The 22,620-nt window shown below is 43.9% G+C and overlaps 12 non-coding genes across 12 annotated transcripts; all 12 read right to left on the reverse strand.

Annotated features, from left to right (window-relative positions):
- Positions 1–601: 601 nt before the first annotated feature.
- Positions 602–674, reverse strand: TRNAF-GAA (transfer RNA phenylalanine (anticodon GAA)). Its single transcript has one exon. It is a non-coding gene; the product is annotated as a tRNA-Phe (tRNA).
- Positions 675–1,636: 962 nt separating this feature from the next.
- On the reverse strand, positions 1,637–1,709 carry TRNAF-GAA (transfer RNA phenylalanine (anticodon GAA)). The gene has a single exon. It is a non-coding gene; the product is annotated as a tRNA-Phe (tRNA).
- A 962-nt stretch (positions 1,710–2,671) lies between these two features.
- Positions 2,672–2,744, reverse strand: TRNAF-GAA (transfer RNA phenylalanine (anticodon GAA)). The gene has a single exon. It is a non-coding gene; the product is annotated as a tRNA-Phe (tRNA).
- A 962-nt stretch (positions 2,745–3,706) lies between these two features.
- Positions 3,707–3,779, reverse strand: TRNAF-GAA (transfer RNA phenylalanine (anticodon GAA)). The gene has a single exon. It is a non-coding gene; the product is annotated as a tRNA-Phe (tRNA).
- A 961-nt stretch (positions 3,780–4,740) lies between these two features.
- TRNAF-GAA (transfer RNA phenylalanine (anticodon GAA)) lies at positions 4,741–4,813 on the reverse strand. The gene has a single exon. It is a non-coding gene; the product is annotated as a tRNA-Phe (tRNA).
- A 269-nt stretch (positions 4,814–5,082) lies between these two features.
- Positions 5,083–5,155, reverse strand: TRNAF-GAA (transfer RNA phenylalanine (anticodon GAA)). Its single transcript has one exon. It is a non-coding gene; the product is annotated as a tRNA-Phe (tRNA).
- Positions 5,156–5,774: 619 nt separating this feature from the next.
- Positions 5,775–5,847, reverse strand: TRNAF-GAA (transfer RNA phenylalanine (anticodon GAA)). Its single transcript has one exon. It is a non-coding gene; the product is annotated as a tRNA-Phe (tRNA).
- Positions 5,848–6,808: 961 nt separating this feature from the next.
- On the reverse strand, positions 6,809–6,881 carry TRNAF-GAA (transfer RNA phenylalanine (anticodon GAA)). The gene has a single exon. It is a non-coding gene; the product is annotated as a tRNA-Phe (tRNA).
- A 276-nt stretch (positions 6,882–7,157) lies between these two features.
- On the reverse strand, positions 7,158–7,230 carry TRNAF-GAA (transfer RNA phenylalanine (anticodon GAA)). The gene has a single exon. It is a non-coding gene; the product is annotated as a tRNA-Phe (tRNA).
- Positions 7,231–7,849: 619 nt separating this feature from the next.
- On the reverse strand, positions 7,850–7,922 carry TRNAF-GAA (transfer RNA phenylalanine (anticodon GAA)). The gene has a single exon. It is a non-coding gene; the product is annotated as a tRNA-Phe (tRNA).
- Positions 7,923–8,191: 269 nt separating this feature from the next.
- Positions 8,192–8,264, reverse strand: TRNAF-GAA (transfer RNA phenylalanine (anticodon GAA)). The gene has a single exon. It is a non-coding gene; the product is annotated as a tRNA-Phe (tRNA).
- Positions 8,265–8,883: 619 nt separating this feature from the next.
- On the reverse strand, positions 8,884–8,956 carry TRNAF-GAA (transfer RNA phenylalanine (anticodon GAA)). The gene has a single exon. It is a non-coding gene; the product is annotated as a tRNA-Phe (tRNA).
- Between the last annotated feature and the right edge of the window lie 13,664 nt (positions 8,957–22,620).

The following is a 22,620-nucleotide window of genomic DNA, read 5'->3' on the forward strand; positions in this document are numbered from 1 at the left end:
CCAGGAGACACGTGGCACCGTGCGTCGACTCGAAGGGGTCATTGAGCCCTTAAAGGAGGTTTATAGTCACAGCATCCACTTTTATTTGATAACATCAGCATTGTACCCACAGTAAAAACAATCGTTATTTTTGACAAGCTCGGTTCAAAAATCTCCTTTCATGTTGTGATTGATGCCTGTCTGCTGGCCATCTATTTCCACAACTTCCTAGATTTCCAGCATAGTTTTCAGTTTCTCCCCTGATTTTTACTTTCCGTTTCTAAGGACTACACATCAAAAAAGTCATTTTTCTTTCAAATGCGGCTAGGTCTTGTTCCCACGGCTTTCATTGGTATATTGCAGGTGAAAATGAAACATGCTGGACTTTTCTTCCCAAGGCTCTGCAGAACTATGCGTTGGTGTACAAATGTCCTATGAAGAAGAAGGGATATTTTGACTTGTCCTTGCACATTGGCTGAGAAAAGCATAAACTGCGGGATGTTGCACAATTGCGTTTCTGCTGAGCCCCAGACCTTAGTCTGCTCTAAACAACTTTCTCAAACTCCTGCTTGGTCTTCCTTTTCTTGTCAGAAAGCGGTACACCAAAAGGAGCAGGTACAGTTGCCGAAACCCGGGATCGAACCAGGGACCTTTAGATCTTCAGTCTAACGCTCTCCCAACTGAGCTATTTCGGCCTTTTCTGCCTAACCTTGATGACAATTCTGGGGTACCATGTGCTGGTGTGAAGGAATGACAATGACGAGTGACATTTTTATGTCTATGCATTTAGCCGGAAAGGAAAACAGGCAGCAAGATACTTTACTTTGTTCCAGGTGAAACTAAGCAACCACCCTGTTAGGGCAACAGGCACATGAGAAGCGAAAGAATCAAACACGCACTGGCCTAATTCATGGGAAAGTCATATAATCAAAGGTAGGGTAATCCCTGTTCAGGATACAACAATTGCCGAAACCCAGGATCGAACCAGGGACCTTTAGATCTTCAGTCTAACGCTCTCCCAACTGAGCTATTTCGGCACTTTAGAAAGCGTTTGTCCAGGAGACACGTGGCACCGTGCGTCGACTCGAAGGGGTCATTGAGCCCTTAACGGAGGTTTATAGTCACAACATCCACTTTTATTTGATAACATCAGCATTGTACCCACAGTAAAAACAATAGTTATTTTTGACAAGCTCGGATTAAACAATCTCCTTTCATGTTGTGATTGATGCCTGTCTGCTGGCCATCTATTTCCACAACTTCCTAGATTTCCAGCATAGTTTTCAGTTTCTCCCCTGATTTTTACTTTCCGTTTCTAAGGACTACACATCAAAAAAGTCATTTTTCTTTCAAATGCGGCTAGGTCTTGTTCCCACGGCTTTCATTGGTATATTGCAGGTGAAAATGAAACATGCTGGACTTTTCTTCCCAAGGCTCTGCAGAACTATGCGTTGGTGTACAAATGTCCTATGAAGAAGAAGGGATATTTTGACTTGTCCTTGCACATTGGCTGAGAAAAGCATAAACTGCGGGATGTTGCACAATTGCGTTTCTGCTGAGCCCCAGACCTTAGTCTGCTCTAAACAACTTTCTCAAACTCCTGCTTGGTCTTCCTTTTCTTGTCAGAAAGCGGTACACCAAAAGGAGCAGGTACAGTTGCCGAAACCCGGGATCGAACCAGGGACCTTTAGATCTTCAGTCTAACGCTCTCCCAACTGAGCTATTTCGGCCTTTTCTGCCTAATCTTGATGACAATTCTGGGGTACCATGTGCTGGTGTGAAGGAATGACAATGACGAGTGACATTTTTATGTCTATGCATTTAGCCGGAAAGGAAAACAGGCAGCAAGATACTTTACTTTGTTCCAGGTGAAACTAAGCAACCACCCTGTTAGGGCAACAGGCACATGAGAAGCGAAAGAATCAAACACGCACTGGCCTAATTCATGGTAAAGTCATATAATCAAAGGTAGAGTTATCCCTGTTCAGAATACAACAATTGCACGAAACCATGGATCGAACCAGGGACCTTTAGATCTTCAGTCTAACGCTCTCCCAACTGAGCCATTTCGGCACTTTAGAAAGCGTTTGTCCAGGAGACACGTGGCACCGTGCGTCGACTCGAAGGGGTCATTGAGCCCTTAAAGGAGGTTTATAGTCACAGCATCCACTTTTATTTGATAACATCAGCATTGTACCCACAGTAAAAACAATAGTTATTTTTGACAAGCTCGGTTCAAAAATCTCCTTTCATGTTGTGATTGATGCCTGTCTGCTGGCCATCTATTTCCACAACTTCCTAGATTTCCAGCATAGTTTTCAGTTTCTCCCCTGATTTTTACTTTCCGTTTCTAAGGACTACACATCAAAAAAGTCATTTTTCTTTCAAATGCGGCTAGGTCTTGTTCCCACGGCTTTCATTGGTATATTGCAGGTGAAAATGAAACATGCTGGACTTTTCTTCCCAAGGCTCTGCAGAACTATGCGTTGGTGTACAAATGTCCTATGAAGAAGAAGGGATATTTTGACTTGTCCTTGCACATTGGCTGAGAAAAGCATAAACTGCGGGATGTTGCACAATTGCGTTTCTGCTGAGCCCCAGACCTTAGTCTGCTCTAAACAACTTTCTCAAACTCCTGCTTGGTCTTCCTTTTCTTGTCAGAAAGCGGTACACCAAAAGGAGCAGGTACAGTTGCCGAAACCCGGGATCGAACCAGGGACCTTTAGATCTTCAGTCTAACGCTCTCCCAACTGAGCTATTTCGGCCTTTTCTGCCTAATCTTGATGACAATTCTGGGGTACCATGTGCTGGTGTGAAGGAATGACAATGACGAGTGACATTTTTATGTCTATGCATTTAGCCGGAAAGGAAAACAGGCAGCAAGATACTTTACTTTGTTCCAGGTGAAACTAAGCAACCACCCTGTTAGGGCAACAGGCACATGAGAAGCGAAAGAATCAAACACGCACTGGCCTAATTCATGGTAAAGTCATATAATCAAAGGTAGAGTTATCCCTGTTCAGAATACAACAATTGCACGAAACCATGGATCGAACCAGGGACCTTTAGATCTTCAGTCTAACGCTCTCCCAACTGAGCCATTTCGGCACTTTAGAAAGCGTTTGTCCAGGAGACACGTGGCACCGTGCGTCGACTCGAAGGGGTCATTGAGCCCTTAAAGGAGGTTTATAGTCACAGCATCCACTTTTATTTGATAACATCAGCATTGTACCCACAGTAAAAACAATAGTTATTTTTGACAAGCTCGGTTCAAAAATCTCCTTTCATGTTGTGATTGATGCCTGTCTGCTGGCCATCTATTTCCACAACTTCCTAGATTTCCAGCATAGTTTTCAGTTTCTCCCCTGATTTTTACTTTCCGTTTCTAAGGACTACACATCAAAAAAGTCATTTTTCTTTCAAATGCGGCTAGGTCTTGTTCCCACGGCTTTCATTGGTATATTGCAGGTGAAAATGAAACATGCTGGACTTTTCTTCCCAAGGCTCTGCAGAACTATGCGTTGGTGTACAAATGTCCTATGAAGAAGAAGGGATATTTTGACTTGTCCTTGCACATTGGCTGAGAAAAGCATAAACTGCGGGATGTTGCACAATTGCGTTTCTGCTGAGCCCCAGACCTTAGTCTGCTCTAAACAACTTTCTCAAACTCCTGCTTGGTCTTCCTTTTCTTGTCAGAAAGCGGTACACCAAAAGGAGCAGGTACAGTTGCCGAAACCCGGGATCGAACCAGGGACCTTTAGATCTTCAGTCTAACGCTCTCCCAACTGAGCTATTTCGGCCTTTTCTGCCTAATCTTGATGACAATTCTGGGGTACCATGTGCTGGTGTGAAGGAATGACAATGACGAGTGACATTTTTATGTCTATGCATTTAGCCGGAAAGGAAAACAGGCAGCAAGATACTTTACTTTGTTCCAGGTGAAACTAAGCAACCACCCTGTTAGGGCAACAGGCACATGAGAAGCGAAAGAATCAAACACGCACTGGCCTAATTCATGGGAAAGTCATATAATCAAAGGTAGGGTAATCCCTGTTCAGGATACAACAATTGCCGAAACCCAGGATCGAACCAGGGACCTTTAGATCTTCAGTCTAACGCTCTCCCAACTGAGCTATTTCGGCACTTTAGAAAGCGTTTGTCCAGGAGACACGTGGCACCGTGCGTCGACTCGAAGGGGTCATTGAGCCCTTAAAGGAGGTTTATAGTCACAGCATCCACTTTTATTTGATAACATCAGCACTGTACCCACAGTAAAAACAATAGTTATTTTTGACAAGCTCGGTTCAAAAATCTCCTTTCATGTTGTGATTGATGCCTGTCTGCTGGCCATCTATTTCCACAACTTCCTAGATTTCCAGCATAGTTTTCAGTTTCTCCCCTGATTTTTACTTTCCGTTTCTAAGGACTACACATCAAAAAAGTCATTTTTCTTTCAAATGCGGCTAGGTCTTGTTCCCACGGCTTTCATTGGTATATTGCAGGTGAAAATGAAACATGCTGGACTTTTCTTCCCAAGGCTCTGCAGAACTATGCGTTGGTGTACAAATGTCCTATGAAGAAGAAGGGATATTTTGACTTGTCCTTGCACATTGGCTGAGAAAAGCATAAACTGCGGGATGTTGCACAATTGCGTTTCTGCTGAGCCCCAGACCTTAGTCTGCTCTAAACAACTTTCTCAAACTCCTGCTTGGTCTTCCTTTTCTTGTCAGAAAGCGGTACACCAAAAGGAGCAGGTACAGTTGCCGAAACCCGGGATCGAACCAGGGACCTTTAGATCTTCAGTCTAACGCTCTCCCAACTGAGCTATTTCGGCCTTTTCTGCCTAACCTTGATGACAATTCTGGGGTACCATGTGCTGGTGTGAAGGAATGACAATGACGAGTGACATTTTTATGTCTATGCATTTAGCCGGAAAGGAAAACAGGCAGCAAGATACTTTATTTTGTTCCAGGTGAAACTAAGCAACCACCCTGTTAGGGCAACAGGCACATGAGAAGCGAAAGAATCAAACACGCACTGGCCTAATTCATGGGAAAGTCATATAATCAAAGGTAGGGTAATCCCTGTTCAGGATACAACAATTGCCGAAACCCGGGATCGAACCAGGGACCTTTAGATCTTCAGTCTAACGCTCTCCCAACTGAGCTATTTCGGCACTTTAGAAAGTGCTTGTCCAGGAGACACGTGGCACCGTGCGTCGACTCGAAGGGGTCATTGAGCCCTTAAAGGAGGTTTATAGTCACAGCATCCACTTTTATTTGATAACATCAGCATTGTACCCACAGTAAAAACAATAGTTATTTTTGACAAGCTCGGTTCAAAAATCTCCTTTCATGTTGTGATTGATGCCTGTCTGCTGGCCATCTATTTCCACAACTTCCTAGATTTCCAGCATAGTTTTCAGTTTCTCCCCTGATTTTTACTTTCCGTTTCTAAGGACTACACATCAAAAAAGTCATTTTTCTTTCAAATGCGGCTAGGTCTTGTTCCCACGGCTTTCATTGGTATATTGCAGGTGAAAATGAAACATGCTGGACTTTTCTTCCCAAGGCTCTGCAGAACTATGCGTTGGTGTACAAATGTCCTATGAAGAAGAAGGGATATTTTGACTTGTCCTTGCACATTGGCTGAGAAAAGCATAAACTGCGGGATGTTGCACAATTGCGTTTCTGCTGAGCCCCAGACCTTAGTCTGCTCTAAACAACTTTCTCAAACTCCTGCTTGGTCTTCCTTTTCTTGTCAGAAAGCGGTACACCAAAAGGAGCAGGTACAGCTGCCGAAACCCGGGATCGAACCAGGGACCTTTAGATCTTCAGTCTAACGCTCTCCCAACTGAGCTATTTCGGCCTTTTCTGCCTAACCTTGATGACAATTCTGGGGTACCATGTGCTGGTGTGAAGGAATGACAATGACGAGTGACATTTTTATGTCTATGCATTTAGCCGGAAAGGAAAACAGGCAGCAAGATACTTTATTTTGTTCCAGGTGAAACTAAGCAACCACCCTGTTAGGGCAACAGGCACATGAGAAGCGAAAGAATCAAACACGCACTGGCCTAATTCATGGGAAAGTCATATAATCAAAGGTAGGGTAATCCCTGTTCAGGATACAACAATTGCCGAAACCCAGGATCGAACCAGGGACCTTTAGATCTTCAGTCTAACGCTCTCCCAACTGAGCTATTTCGGCACTTTAGAAAGTGCTTGTCCAGGAGACACGTGGCACCGTGCGTCGACTCGAAGGGGTCATTGAGCCCTTAAAGGAGGTTTATAGTCACAGCATCCACTTTTATTTGATAACATCAGCATTGTACCCACAGTAAAAACAATAGTTATTTTTGACAAGCTCGGTTCAAAAATCTCCTTTCATGTTGTGATTGATGCCTGTCTGCTGGCCATCTATTTCCACAACTTCCTAGATTTCCAGCATAGTTTTCAGTTTCTCCCCTGATTTTTACTTTCCGTTTCTAAGGACTACACATCAAAAAAGTCATTTTTCTTTCAAATGCGGCTAGGTCTTGTTCCCACGGCTTTCATTGGTATATTGCAGGTGAAAATGAAACATGCTGGACTTTTCTTCCCAAGGCTCTGCAGAACTATGCGTTGGTGTACAAATGTCCTATGAAGAAGAAGGGATATTTTGACTTGTCCTTGCACATTGGCTGAGAAAAGCATAAACTGCGGGATGTTGCACAATTGCGTTTCTGCTGAGCCCCAGACCTTAGTCTGCTCTAAACAACTTTCTCAAACTCCTGCTTGGTCTTCCTTTTCTTGTCAGAAAGCGGTACACCAAAAGGAGCAGGTACAGTTGCCGAAACCCGGGATCGAACCAGGGACCTTTAGATCTTCAGTCTAACGCTCTCCCAACTGAGCTATTTCGGCCTTTTCTGCCTAACCTTGATGACAATTCTGGGGTACCATGTGCTGGTGTGAAGGAATGACAATGACGAGTGACGAGTGACATTTTTATGTCTATGCATTTAGCCGGAAAGGAAAACAGGCAGCAAGATACTTTACTTTGTTCCAGGTGAAACTAAGCAACCACCCTGTTAGGGCAACAGGCACATGAGAAGCGAAAGAATCAAACATGCACTGGCCTAATTCATGGGAAAGTCATATAATCAAAGGTAGGGTAATCCCTGTTCAGGATACAACAATTGCCGAAACCCGGGATCGAACCAGGGACCTTTAGATCTTCAGTCTAACGCTCTCCCAACTGAGCTATTTCGGCACTTTAGAAAGCATTTGTCCAGGAGACACGTGGCACCGTGCGTCGACTCGAAGGGGTCATTGAGCCCTTAAAGGAGGTTTATAGTCACAGCATCCACTTTTATTTGATAACATCAGCATTGTACCCACAGTAAAAACAATAGTTATTTTTGACAAGCTCGGTTCAAAAATCTCCTTTCATGTTGTGATTGATGCCTGTCTGCTGGCCATCTATTTCCACAACTTCCTAGATTTCCAGCATAGTTTTCAGTTTCTCCCCTGATTTTTTCTTTCCGTTTCTAAGGACTACACATCAAAAAAGTCATTTTTCTTTCAAATGCGGCTAGGTCTTGTTCCCACGGCTTTCATTGGTATATTGCAGGTGAAAATGAAACATGCTGGACTTTTCTTCCCAAGGCTCTGCAGAACTATGCGTTGGTGTACAAATGTCCTATGAAGAAGAAGGGATATTTTGACTTGTCCTTGCACATTGGCTGAGAAAAGCATAAACTGCGGGATGTTGCACAATTGCGTTTCTGCTGAGCCCCAGACCTTAGTCTGCTCTAAACAACTTTCTCAAACTCCTGCTTGGTCTTCCTTTTCTTGTTAGAAAGCGGTACACCAAAAGGAGCAGGTACAGTTGCCGAAACCCGGGATCGAACCAGGGACCTTTAGATCTTCAGTCTAACGCTCTCCCAACTGAGCTATTTCGGCCTTTTCTGCCTAATCTTGATGACAATTCTGGGGTACCATGTGCTGGTGTGAAGGAATGACAATGACGAGTGACAATTTTATGTCTATGCATTTAGCCGGAAAGGAAAACAGGCAGCAAGATACTTTACTTTGTTCCAGGTGAAACTAAGCAACCACCCTGTTAGGGCAACAGGCACATGAGAAGCGAAAGAATCAAACACGCACTGGCCTAATTCATGGGAAAGTCATATAATCAAAGGTAGAGTTATCCCTGTTCAGGATACAACAATTGCCGAAACCCGGGATCGAACCAGGGACCTTTAGATCTTCAGTCTAACGCTCTCCCAACTGAGCTATTTCGGCACTTTAGAACGCGTTTGTCCAGGAGACACGCGGCACCGTGCGTCGACTCGAAGGGGTCATTGAGCCCTTAAAGGAGGTTTATAGTCACAGCATCCACTTTTATTTGATAACATCAGCATTGTACCCACAGTAAAAACAATCGTTATTTTTGACAAGCTCGGTTCAAAAATCTCCTTTCATGTTGTGATTGATGCCTGTCTGCTGGCCATCTATTTCCACAACTTCCTAGATTTCCAGCATAGTTTTCAGTTTCTCCCCTGATTTTTACTTTCCGTTTCTAAGGACTACACATCAAAAAAGTCATTTTTCTTTCAAATGCGGCTAGGTCTTGTTCCCACGGCTTTCATTGGTATATTGCAGGTGAAAATGAAACATGCTGGACTTTTCTTCCCAAGGCTCTGCAGAACTATGCGTTGGTGTACAAATGTCCTATGAAGAAGAAGGGATATTTTGACTTGTCCTTGCACATTGGCTGAGAAAAGCATAAACTGCGGGATGTTGCACAATTGCGTTTCTGCTGAGCCCCAGACCTTAGTCTGCTCTAAACAACTTTCTCAAACTCCTGCTTGGTCTTCCTTTTCTTGTCAGAAAGCGGTACACCAAAAGGAGCAGGTACAGTTGCCGAAACCCGGGATCGAACCAGGGACCTTTAGATCTTCAGTCTAACGCTCTCCCAACTGAGCTATTTCGGCCTTTTCTGCCTAACCTTGATGACAATTCTGGGGTACCATGTGCTGGTGTGAAGGAATGACAATGACGAGTGACATTTTTATGTCTATGCATTTAGCCGGAAAGGAAAACAGGCAGCAAGATACTTTATTTTGTTCCAGGTGAAACTAAGCAACCACCCTGTTAGGGCAACAGGCACATGAGAAGCGGAAGAATCAAACACGCACTGGCCTAATTCATGGGAAAGTCATATAATCAAAGGTAGGATAATCCCTGTTCAGGATACAACAATTGCCGAAACCCAGGATCGAACCAGGGACCTTTAGATCTTCAGTCTAACGCTCTCCCAACTGAGCTATTTCGGCACTTTAGAAAGTGCTTGTCCAGGAGACACGTGGCACCGTGCGTCGACTCGAAGGGGTCATTGAGCCCTTAAAGGAGGTTTATAGTCACAGCATCCACTTTTATTTGATAACATCAGCATTGTACCCACAGTAAAAACAATAGTTATTTTTGACAAGCTCGGTTCAAAAATCTCCTTTCATGTTGTGATTGATGCCTGTCTGCTGGCCATCTATTTCCACAACTTCCTAGATTTCCAGCATAGTTTTCAGTTTCTCCCCTGATTTTTACTTTCCGTTTCTAAGGACTACACATCAAAAAAGTCATTTTTCTTTCAAATGCGGCTAGGTCTTGTTCCCACGGCTTTCATTGGTATATTGCAGGTGAAAATGAAACATGCTGGACTTTTCTTCCCAAGGCTCTGCAGAACTATGCGTTGGTGTACAAATGTCCTATGAAGAAGAAGGGATATTTTGACTTGTCCTTGCACATTGGCTGAGAAAAGCATAAACTGCGGGATGTTGCACAATTGCGTTTCTGCTGAGCCCCAGACCTTAGTCTGCTCTAAACAACTTTCTCAAACTCCTGCTTGGTCTTCCTTTTCTTGTCAGAAAGCGGTACACCAAAAGGAGCAGGTACAGTTGCCGTAACCCGGGATCGAACCAGGGACCTTTAAATCTTCAGTCTAACGCTCTCCCAACTGAGCTATTTCGGCCTTTTCTGCCTAATCTTGATGACAATTCTGGGGCTATTTCGGCACTTTAGAAAGCGTTTGTCCAGGAGACACGTGGCACCGTGCGTCGACTCGAAGGGGTCATTGAGCCCTTAAAGGAGGTTTATAGTCACAGCATCCACTTTTATTTGATAACATCAGCATTGTACCCACAGTAAAAACAATCGTTATTTTTGACAAGCTCGGTTCAAAAATCTCCTTTCATGTTGTGATTGATGCCTGTCTGCTGGCCATCTATTTCCACAACTTCCTAGATTTCCAGCATAGTTTTCAGTTTCTCCCCTGATTTTTACTTTCCGTTTCTAAGGACTACACATCAAAAAAGTCATTTTTCTTTCAAATGCGGCTAGGTCTTGTTCCCACGGCTTTCATTGGTATATTGCAGGTGAAAATGAAACATGCTGGACTTTTCTTCCCAAGGCTCTGCAGAACTATGCGTTGGTGTACAAATGTCCTATGAAGAAGAAGGGATATTTTGACTTGTCCTTGCACATTGGCTGAGAAAAGCATAAACTGCGGGATGTTGCACAATTGCGTTTCTGCTGAGCCCCAGACCTTAGTCTGCTCTAAACAACTTTCTCAAACTCCTGCTTGGTCTTCCTTTTCTTGTCAGAAAGCGGTACACCAAAAGGAGCAGGTACAGTTGCCGAAACCCGGGATCGAACCAGGGACCTTTAGATCTTCAGTCTAACGCTCTCCCAACTGAGCTATTTCGGCCTTTTCTGCCTAACCTTGATGACAATTCTGGGGTACCATGTGCTGGTGTGAAGGAATGACAATGACGAGTGACATTTTTATGTCTATGCATTTAGCCGGAAAGGAAAACAGGCAGCAAGATACTTTACTTTGTTCCAGGTGAAACTAAGCAACCACCCTGTTAGGGCAACAGGCACATGAGAAGCGAAAGAATCAAACACGCACTGGCCTAATTCATGGGAAAGTCATATAATCAAAGGTAGGGTAATCCCTGTTCAGGATACAACAATTGCCGAAACCCAGGATCGAACCAGGGACCTTTAGATCTTCAGTCTAACGCTCTCCCAACTGAGCTATTTCGGCACTTTAGAAAGCGTTTGTCCAGGAGACACGTGGCACCGTGCGTCGACTCGAAGGGGTCATTGAGCCCTTAACGGAGGTTTATAGTCACAACATCCACTTTTATTTGATAACATCAGCATTGTACCCACAGTAAAAACAATAGTTATTTTTGACAAGCTCGGATTAAACAATCTCCTTTCATGTTGTGATTGATGCCTGTCTGCTGGCCATCTATTTCCACAACTTCCTAGATTTCCAGCATAGTTTTCAGTTTCTCCCCTGATTTTTACTTTCCGTTTCTAAGGACTACACATCAAAAAAGTCATTTTTCTTTCAAATGCGGCTAGGTCTTGTTCCCACGGCTTTCATTGGTATATTGCAGGTGAAAATGAAACATGCTGGACTTTTCTTCCCAAGGCTCTGCAGAACTATGCGTTGGTGTACAAATGTCCTATGAAGAAGAAGGGATATTTTGACTTGTCCTTGCACATTGGCTGAGAAAAGCATAAACTGCGGGATGTTGCACAATTGCGTTTCTGCTGAGCCCCAGACCTTAGTCTGCTCTAAACAACTTTCTCAAACTCCTGCTTGGTCTTCCTTTTCTTGTCAGAAAGCGGTACACCAAAAGGAGCAGGTACAGTTGCCGAAACCCGGGATCGAACCAGGGACCTTTAGATCTTCAGTCTAACGCTCTCCCAACTGAGCTATTTCGGCCTTTTCTGCCTAATCTTGATGACAATTCTGGGGTACCATGTGCTGGTGTGAAGGAATGACAATGACGAGTGACATTTTTATGTCTATGCATTTAGCCGGAAAGGAAAACAGGCAGCAAGATACTTTACTTTGTTCCAGGTGAAACTAAGCAACCACCCTGTTAGGGCAACAGGCACATGAGAAGCGAAAGAATCAAACACGCACTGGCCTAATTCATGGTAAAGTCATATAATCAAAGGTAGAGTTATCCCTGTTCAGAATACAACAATTGCACGAAACCATGGATCGAACCAGGGACCTTTAGATCTTCAGTCTAACGCTCTCCCAACTGAGCCATTTCGGCACTTTAGAAAGCGTTTGTCCAGGAGACACGTGGCACCGTGCGTCGACTCGAAGGGGTCATTGAGCCCTTAAAGGAGGTTTATAGTCACAGCATCCACTTTTATTTGATAACATCAGCATTGTACCCACAGTAAAAACAATAGTTATTTTTGACAAGCTCGGTTCAAAAATCTCCTTTCATGTTGTGATTGATGCCTGTCTGCTGGCCATCTATTTCCACAACTTCCTAGATTTCCAGCATAGTTTTCAGTTTCTCCCCTGATTTTTACTTTCCGTTTCTAAGGACTACACATCAAAAAAGTCATTTTTCTTTCAAATGCGGCTAGGTCTTGTTCCCACGGCTTTCATTGGTATATTGCAGGTGAAAATGAAACATGCTGGACTTTTCTTCCCAAGGCTCTGCAGAACTATGCGTTGGTGTACAAATGTCCTATGAAGAAGAAGGGATATTTTGACTTGTCCTTGCACATTGGCTGAGAAAAGCATAAACTGCGGGATGTTGCACAATTGCGTTTCTGCTGAGCCCCAGACCTTAGTCTGCTCTAAACAACTTTCTCAAACTCCTGCTTGGTCTTCCTTTTCTTGTCAGAAAGCGGTACACCAAAAGGAGCAGGTACAGTTGCCGAAACCCGGGATCGAACCAGGGACCTTTAGATCTTCAGTCTAACGCTCTCCCAACTGAGCTATTTCGGCCTTTTCTGCCTAATCTTGATGACAATTCTGGGGTACCATGTGCTGGTGTGAAGGAATGACAATGACGAGTGACATTTTTATGTCTATGCATTTAGCCGGAAAGGAAAACAGGCAGCTATTTCGGCCTTTTCTGCCTAACCTTGATGACAATTCTGGGGTACCATGTGCTGGTGTGAAGGAATGACAATGACGAGTGACATTTTTATGTCTATGCATTTAGCCGGAAAGGAAAACAGGCAGCAAGATACTTTACTTTGTTCCAGGTGAAACTAAGCAACCACCCTGTTAGGGCAACAGGCACATGAGAAGCGAAAGAATCAAACACGCACTGGCCTAATTCATGGGAAAGTCATATAATCAAAGGTAGGGTAATCCCTGTTCAGGATACAACAATTGCCGAAACCCAGGATCGAACCAGGGACCTTTAGATCTTCAGTCTAACGCTCTCCCAACTGAGCTATTTCGGCACTTTAGAAAGCGTTTGTCCAGGAGACACGTGGCACCGTGCGTCGACTCGAAGGGGTCATTGAGCCCTTAACGGAGGTTTATAGTCACAACATCCACTTTTATTTGATAACATCAGCATTGTACCCACAGTAAAAACAATAGTTATTTTTGACAAGCTCGGATTAAACAATCTCCTTTCATGTTGTGATTGATGCCTGTCTGCTGGCCATCTATTTCCACAACTTCCTAGATTTCCAGCATAGTTTTCAGTTTCTCCCCTGATTTTTACTTTCCGTTTCTAAGGACTACACATCAAAAAAGTCATTTTTCTTTCAAATGCGGCTAGGTCTTGTTCCCACGGCTTTCATTGGTATATTGCAGGTGAAAATGAAACATGCTGGACTTTTCTTCCCAAGGCTCTGCAGAACTATGCGTTGGTGTACAAATGTCCTATGAAGAAGAAGGGATATTTTGACTTGTCCTTGCACATTGGCTGAGAAAAGCATAAACTGCGGGATGTTGCACAATTGCGTTTCTGCTGAGCCCCAGACCTTAGTCTGCTCTAAACAACTTTCTCAAACTCCTGCTTGGTCTTCCTTTTCTTGTCAGAAAGCGGTACACCAAAAGGAGCAGGTACAGTTGCCGAAACCCGGGATCGAACCAGGGACCTTTAGATCTTCAGTCTAACGCTCTCCCAACTGAGCTATTTCGGCCTTTTCTGCCTAATCTTGATGACAATTCTGGGGTACCATGTGCTGGTGTGAAGGAATGACAATGACGAGTGACATTTTTATGTCTATGCATTTAGCCGGAAAGGAAAACAGGCAGCAAGATACTTTACTTTGTTCCAGGTGAAACTAAGCAACCACCCTGTTAGGGCAACAGGCACATGAGAAGCGAAAGAATCAAACACGCACTGGCCTAATTCATGGTAAAGTCATATAATCAAAGGTAGAGTTATCCCTGTTCAGAATACAACAATTGCACGAAACCATGGATCGAACCAGGGACCTTTAGATCTTCAGTCTAACGCTCTCCCAACTGAGCCATTTCGGCACTTTAGAAAGCGTTTGTCCAGGAGACACGTGGCACCGTGCGTCGACTCGAAGGGGTCATTGAGCCCTTAAAGGAGGTTTATAGTCACATCATCCACTTTTATTTGATAACATCAGCATTGTACCCACAGTAAAAACAATAGTTATTTTTGACAAGCTCGGTTCAAAAATCTCCTTTCATGTTGTGATTGATGCCTGTCTGCTGGCCATCTATTTCCACAACTTCCTAGATTTCCAGCATAGTTTTCAGTTTCTCCCCTGATTTTTACTTTCCGTTTCTAAGGACTACACATCAAAAAAGTCATTTTTCTTTCAAATGCGGCTAGGTCTTGTTCCCACGGCTTTCATTGGTATATTGCAGGTGAAAATGAAACATGCTGGACTTTTCTTCCCAAGGCTCTGCAGAACTATGCGTTGGTGTACAAATGTCCTATGAAGAAGAAGGGATATTTTGACTTGTCCTTGCACATTGGCTGAGAAAAGCATAAACTGCGGGATGTTGCACAATTGCGTTTCTGCTGAGCCCCAGACCTTAGTCTGCTCTAAACAACTTTCTCAAACTCCTGCTTGGTCTTCCTTTTCTTGTCAGAAAGCGGTACACCAAAAGGAGCAGGTACAGTTGCCGAAACCCGGGATCGAACCAGGGACCTTTAGATCTTCAGTCTAACGCTCTCCCAACTGAGCTATTTCGGCCTTTTCTGCCTAATCTTGATGACAATTCTGGGGTACCATGTGCTGGTGTGAAGGAATGACAATGACGAGTGACATTTTTATGTCTATGCATTTAGCCGGAAAGGAAAACAGGCAGCAAGATACTTTACTTTGTTCCAGGTGAAACTAAGCAACCACCCTGTTAGGGCAACAGGCACATGAGAAGCGAAAGAATCAAACACGCACTGGCCTAATTCATGGGAAAGTCATATAATCAAAGGTAGGGTAATCCCTGTTCAGGATACAACAATTGCCGAAACCCAGGATCGAACCAGGGACCTTTAGATCTTCAGTCTAACGCTCTCCCAACTGAGCTATTTCGGCACTTTAGAAAGCGTTTGTCCAGGAGACACGTGGCACCGTGCGTCGACTCGAAGGGGTCATTGAGCCCTTAAAGGAGGTTTATAGTCACAGCATCCACTTTTATTTGATAACATCAGCATTGTACCCACAGTAAAAACAATAGTTATTTTTGACAAGCTCGGTTCAAAAATCTCCTTTCATGTTGTGATTGATGCCTGTCTGCTGGCCATCTATTTCCACAACTTCCTAGATTTCCAGCATAGTTTTCAGTTTCTCCCCTGATTTTTACTTTCCGTTTCTAAGGACTACACATCAAAAAAGTCATTTTTCTTTCAAATGCGGCTAGGTCTTGTTCCCACGGCTTTCATTGGTATATTGCAGGTGAAAATGAAACATGCTGGACTTTTCTTCCCAAGGCTCTGCAGAACTATGCGTTGGTGTACAAATGTCCTATGAAGAAGAAGGGATATTTTGACTTGTCCTTGCACATTGGCTGAGAAAAGCATAAACTGCGGGATGTTGCACAATTGCGTTTCTGCTGAGCCCCAGACCTTAGTCTGCTCTAAACAACTTTCTCAAACTCCTGCTTGGTCTTCCTTTTCTTGTCAGAAAGCGGTACACCAAAAGGAGCAGGTACAGTTGCCGAAACCCGGGATCGAACCAGGGACCTTTAGATCTTCAGTCTAACGCTCTCCCAACTGAGCTATTTCGGCCTTTTCTGCCTAATCTTGATGACAATTCTGGGGTACCATGTGCTGGTGTGAAGGAATGACAATGACGAGTGACATTTTTATGTCTATGCATTTAGCCGGAAAGGAAAACAGGCAGCAAGATACTTTACTTTGTTCCAGGTGAAACTAAGCAACCACCCTGTTAGGGCAACAGGCACATGAGAAGCGAAAGAATCAAACATGCACTGGCCTAATTCATGGGAAAGTCATATAATCAAAGGTAGGGTAATCCCTGTTCAGGATACAACAATTGCCGAAACCCGGGATCGAACCAGGGACCTTTAGATCTTCAGTCTAACGCTCTCCCAACTGAGCTATTTCAGCACTTTAGAAAGCATTTGTCCAGGAGACAAGTGGCACCGTGCGTCGACTCGAAGGGGTCATTGAGCCCTTAAAGGAGGTTTATAGTCACAGCATCCACTTTTATTTGATAACATCAGCACTGTACCCACAGTAAAAACAATAGTTATTTTTGACAAGCTCGGTTCAAAAATCTCCTTTCATGTTGTGATTGATGCCTGTCTGCTGGCCATCTATTTCCACAACTTCCTAGATTTCCAGCATAGTTTTCAGTTTCTCCCCTGATTTTTACTTTCCGTTTCTAAGGACTACACATCAAAAAAGTCATTTTTCTTTCAAATGCGGCTAGGTCTTGTTCCCACGGCTTTCATTGGTATATTGCAGGTGAAAATGAAACATGCTGGACTTTTCTTCCCAAGGCTCTGCAGAACTATGCGTTGGTGTACAAATGTCCTATGAAGAAGAAGGGATATTTTGACTTGTCCTTGCACATTGGCTGAGAAAAGCATAAACTGCGGGATGTTGCACAATTGCGTTTCTGCTGAGCCCCAGACCTTAGTCTGCTCTAAACAACTTTCTCAAACTCCTGCTTGGTCTTCCTTTTCTTGTCAGAAAGCGGTACACCAAAAGGAGCAGGTACAGTTGCCGAAACCCGGGATCGAACCAGGGACCTTTAGATCTTCAGTCTAACGCTCTCCCAACTGAGCTATTTCGGCCTTTTCTGCCTAACCTTGATGACAATTCTGGGGTACCATGTGCTGGTGTGAAGGAATGACAATGACGAGTGACATTTTTATGTCTATGCATTTAGCCGGAAAGGAAAACAGGCAGCAAGATACTTTATTTTGTTCCAGGTGAAACTAAGCAACCACCCTGTTAGGGCAACAGGCACATGAGAAGCGAAAGAATCAAACACGCACTGGCCTAATTCATGGGAAAGTCATATAATCAAAGGTAGGGTAATCCCTGTTCAGGATACAACAATTGCCGAAACCCGGGATCGAACCAGGGACCTTTAGATCTTCAGTCTAACGCTCTCCCAACTGAGCTATTTCGGCCTTTTCTGCCTAACCTTGATGACAATTCTGGGGTACCATGTGCTGGTGTGAAGGAATGACAATGACGAGTGACATTTTTATGTCTATGCATTTAGCCGGAAAGGAAAACAGGCAGCAAGATACTTTATTTTGTTCCAGGTGAAACTAAGCAACCACCCTGTTAGGGCAACAGGCACATGAGAAGCGAAAGAATCAAACACGCACTGGCCTAATTCATGGGAAAGTCATATAATCAAAGGTAGGGTAATCCCTGTTCAGGATACAACAATTGCCGAAACCCAGGATCGAACCAGGGACCTTTAGATCTTCAGTCTAACGCTCTCCCAACTGAGCTATTTCGGCACTTTAGAAAGTGCTTGTCCAGGAGACACGTGGCACCGTGCGTCGACTCGAAGGGGTCATTGAGCCCTTAAAGGAGGTTTATAGTCACAGCATCCACTTTTATTTGATAACATCAGCATTGTACCCACAGTAAAAACAATAGTTATTTTTGACAAGCTCGGTTCAAAAATCTCCTTTCATGTTGTGATTGATGCCTGTCTGCTGGCCATCTATTTCCACAACTTCCTAGATTTCCAGCATAGTTTTCAGTTTCTCCCCTGATTTTTACTTTCCGTTTCTAAGGACTACACATCAAAAAAGTCATTTTTCTTTCAAATGCGGCTAGGTCTTGTTCCCACGGCTTTCATTGGTATATTGCAGGTGAAAATGAAACATGCTGGACTTTTCTTCCCAAGGCTCTGCAGAACTATGCGTTGGTGTACAAATGTCCTATGAAGAAGAAGGGATATTTTGACTTGTCCTTGCACATTGGCTGAGAAAAGCATAAACTGCGGGATGTTGCACAATTGCGTTTCTGCTGAGCCCCAGACCTTAGTCTGCTCTAAACAACTTTCTCAAACTCCTGCTTGGTCTTCCTTTTCTTGTCAGAAAGCGGTACACCAAAAGGAGCAGGTACAGTTGCCGAAACCCGGGATCGAACCAGGGACCTTTAGATCTTCAGTCTAACGCTCTCCCAACTGAGCTATTTCGGCCTTTTCTGCCTAACCTTGATGACAATTCTGGGGTACCATGTGCTGGTGTGAAGGAATGACAATGACGAGTGACGAGTGACATTTTTATGTCTATGCATTTAGCCGGAAAGGAAAACAGGCAGCAAGATACTTTACTTTGTTCCAGGTGAAACTAAGCAACCACCCTGTTAGGGCAACAGGCACATGAGAAGCGAAAGAATCAAACACGCACTGGCCTAATTCATGGGAAAGTCATATAATCAAAGGTAGAGTTATCCCTGTTCAGGATACAACAATTGCCGAAACCCGGGATCGAACCAGGGACCTTTAGATCTTCAGTCTAACGCTCTCCCAACTGAGCTATTTCGGCACTTTAGAAAGCATTTGTCCAGGAGACACGTGGCACCGTGCGTCGACTCGAAGGGGTCATTGAGCCCTTAAAGGAGGTTTATAGTCACAGCATCCACTTTTATTTGATAACATCAGCACTGTACCCACAGTAAAAACAATAGTTATTTTTGACAAGCTCGGTTCAAAAATCTCCTTTCATGTTGTGATTGATGCCTGTCTGCTGGCCATCTATTTCCACAACTTCCTAGATTTCCAGCATAGTTTTCAGTTTCTCCCCTGATTTTTACTTTCCGTTTCTAAGGACTACACATCAAAAAAGTCATTTTTCTTTCAAATGCGGCTAGGTCTTGTTCCCACGGCTTTCATTGGTATATTGCAGGTGAAAATGAAACATGCTGGACTTTTCTTCCCAAGGCTCTGCAGAACTATGCGTTGGTGTACAAATGTCCTATGAAGAAGAAGGGATATTTTGACTTGTCCTTGCACATTGGCTGAGAAAAGCATAAACTGCGGGATGTTGCACAATTGCGTTTCTGCTGAGCCCCAGACCTTAGTCTGCTCTAAACAACTTTCTCAAACTCCTGCTTGGTCTTCCTTTTCTTGTCAGAAAGCGGTACACCAAAAGGAGCAGGTACAGTTGCCGAAACCCGGGATCGAACCAGGGACCTTTAGATCTTCAGTCTAACGCTCTCCCAACTGAGCTATTTCGGCCTTTTCTGCCTAACCTTGATGACAATTCTGGGGTACCATGTGCTGGTGTGAAGGAATGACAATGACGAGTGACATTTTTATGTCTATGCATTTAGCCGGAAAGGAAAACAGGCAGCAAGATACTTTATTTTGTTCCAGGTGAAACTAAGCAACCACCCTGTTAGGGCAACAGGCACATGAGAAGCGAAAGAATCAAACACGCACTGGCCTAATTCATGGGAAAGTCATATAATCAAAGGTTGGGTAATCCCTGTTCAGGATACAACAATTGCCGAAACCAAGGATCGAACCAGGGACCTTTAGATCTTCAGTCTAACGTTCTCCCAACTGAGCTATTTCGGCACTTTAGAAAGTGCTTGTCCAGGAGACACGTGGCACCGTGCGTCGACTCGAAGGGGTCATTGAGCCCTTAAAGGAGGTTTATAGTCACAGCATCCACTTTTATTTGATAACATCAGCATTGTACCCACAGTAAAAACAATAGTTATTTTTGACAAGCTCGGTTCAAAAATCTCCTTTCATGTTGTGATTGATGCCTGTCTGCTGGCCATCTATTTCCACAACTTCCTAGATTTCCAGCATAGTTTTCAGTTTCTCCCCTGATTTTTACTTTCCGTTTCTAAGGACTACACATCAAAAAAGTCATTTTTCTTTCAAATGCGGCTAGGTCTTGTTCCCACGGCTTTCATTGGTATATTGCAGGTGAAAATGAAACATGCTGGACTTTTCTTCCCAAGGCTCTGCAGAACTATGCGTTGGTGTACAAATGTCCTATGAAGAAGAAGGGATATTTTGACTTGTCCTTGCACATTGGCTGAGAAAAGCATAAACTGCGGGATGTTGCACAATTGCGTTTCTGCTGAGCCCCAGACCTTAGTCTGCTCTAAACAACTTTCTCAAACTCCTGCTTGGTCTTCCTTTTCTTGTCAGAAAGCGGTACACCAAAAGGAGCAGGTACAGTTGCCGAAACCCGGGATCGAACCAGGGACCTTTAGATCTTCAGTCTAACGCTCTCCCAACTGAGCTATTTCGGCCTTTTCTGCCTAACCTTGATGACAATTCTGGGGTACCATGTGCTGGTGTGAAGGAATGACAATGACGAGTGACGAGTGACATTTTTATGTCTATGCATTTAGCCGGAAAGGAAAACAGGCAGCAAGATACTTTACTTTGTTCCAGGTGAAACTAAGCAACCACCCTGTTAGGGCAACAGGCACATGAGAAGCGAAAGAATCAAACACGCACTGGCCTAATTCATGGGAAAGTCATATAATCAAAGGTAGAGTTATCCCTGTTCAGGATACAACAATTGCCGAAACCCGGGATCGAACCAGGGACCTTTAGATCTTCAGTCTAACGCTCTCCCAACTGAGCTATTTCGGCACTTTAGAAAGCATTTGTCCAGGAGACACGTGGCACCGTGCGTCGACTCGAAGGGGTCATTGAGCCCTTAAAGGAGGTTTATAGTCACAGCATCCACTTTTATTTGATAACATCAGCACTGTACCCACAGTAAAAACAATAGTTATTTTTGACAAGCTCGGTTCAAAAATCTCCTTTCATGTTGTGATTGATGCCTGTCTGCTGGCCATCTATTTCCACAACTTCCTAGATTTCCAGCATAGTTTTCAGTTTCTCCCCTGATTTTTACTTTCCGTTTCTAAGGACTACACATCAAAAAAGTCATTTTTCTTTCAAATGCGGCTAGGTCTTGTTCCCACGGCTTTCATTGGTATATTGCAGGTGAAAATGAAACATGCTGGACTTTTCTTCCCAAGGCTCTGCAGAACTATGCGTTGGTGTACAAATGTCCTATGAAGAAGAAGGGATATTTTGACTTGTCCTTGCACATTGGCTGAGAAAAGCATAAACTGCGGGATGTTGCACAATTGCGTTTCTGCTGAGCCCCAGACCTTAGTCTGCTCTAAACAACTTTCTCAAACTCCTGCTTGGTCTTCCTTTTCTTGTCAGAAAGCGGTACACCAAAAGGAGCAGATACAGTTGCCGAAACCCGGGATCGAACCAGGGACCTTTAGATCTTCAGTCTAACGCTCTCCCAACTGAGCTATTTCGGCCTTTTCTGCCTAACCTTGATGACAATTCTGGGGTACCATGTGCTGGTGTGAAGGAATGACAATGACGAGTGACATTTTTATGTCTATGCATTTAGCCGGAAAGGAAAACAGGCAGCAAGATACTTTATTTTGTTCCAGGTGAAACTAAGCAACCACCCTGTTAGGGCAACAGGCACATGAGAAGCGAAAGAATCAAACACGCACTGGCCTAATTCATGGGAAAGTCATATAATCAAAGGTTGGGTAATCCCTGTTCAGGATACAACAATTGCCGAAACCAAGGATCGAACCAGGGACCTTTAGATCTTCAGTCTAACGCTCTCCCAACTGAGCTATTTCGGCACTTTAGAAAGTGCTTGTCCAGGAGACACGTGGCACCGTGCGTCGACTCGAAGGGGTCATTGAGCCCTTAAAGGAGGTTTATAGTCACAGCATCCACTTTTATTTGATAACATCAGCATTGTACCCACAGTAAAAACAATCGTTATTTTTGACAAGCTCGGTTCAAAAATCTCCTTTCATGTTGTGATTGATGCCTGTCTGCTGGCCATCTATTTCCACAACTTCCTAGATTTCCAGCATAGTTTTCAGTTTCTCCCCTGATTTTTTCTTTCCGTTTCTAAGGACTACACATCAAAAAAGTCATTTTTCTTTCAAATGCGGCTAGGTCTTGTTCCCACGGCTTTCATTGGTATATTGCAGGTGAAAATGAAACATGCTGGACTTTTCTTCCCAAGGCTCTGCAGAACTATGCGTTGGTGTACAAATGTCCTATGAAGAAGAAGGGATATTTTGACTTGTCCTTGCACATTGGCTGAGAAAAGCATAAACTGCGGGATGTTGCACAATTGCGTTTCTGCTGAGCCCCAGACCTTAGTCTGCTCTAAACAACTTTCTCAAACTCCTGCTTGGTCTTCCTTTTCTTGTTAGAAAGCGGTACACCAAAAGGAGCAGGTACAGTTGCCGAAACCCGGGATCGAACCAGGGACCTTTAGATCTTCAGTCTAACGCTCTCCCAACTGAGCTATTTCGGCCTTTTCTGCCTAATCTTGATGACAATTCTGGGGTAC

The sequence above is a fragment of the Lithobates pipiens genome, unplaced genomic scaffold, assembly GCF_037356315.1.
Source record: "Lithobates pipiens isolate NorthernLeopardFrog02 unplaced genomic scaffold, aLitPip1_a1.2 Scaffold_18, whole genome shotgun sequence".
In the NCBI taxonomy this organism is placed as follows: Eukaryota; Metazoa; Chordata; class Amphibia; order Anura; family Ranidae; genus Lithobates; species Lithobates pipiens.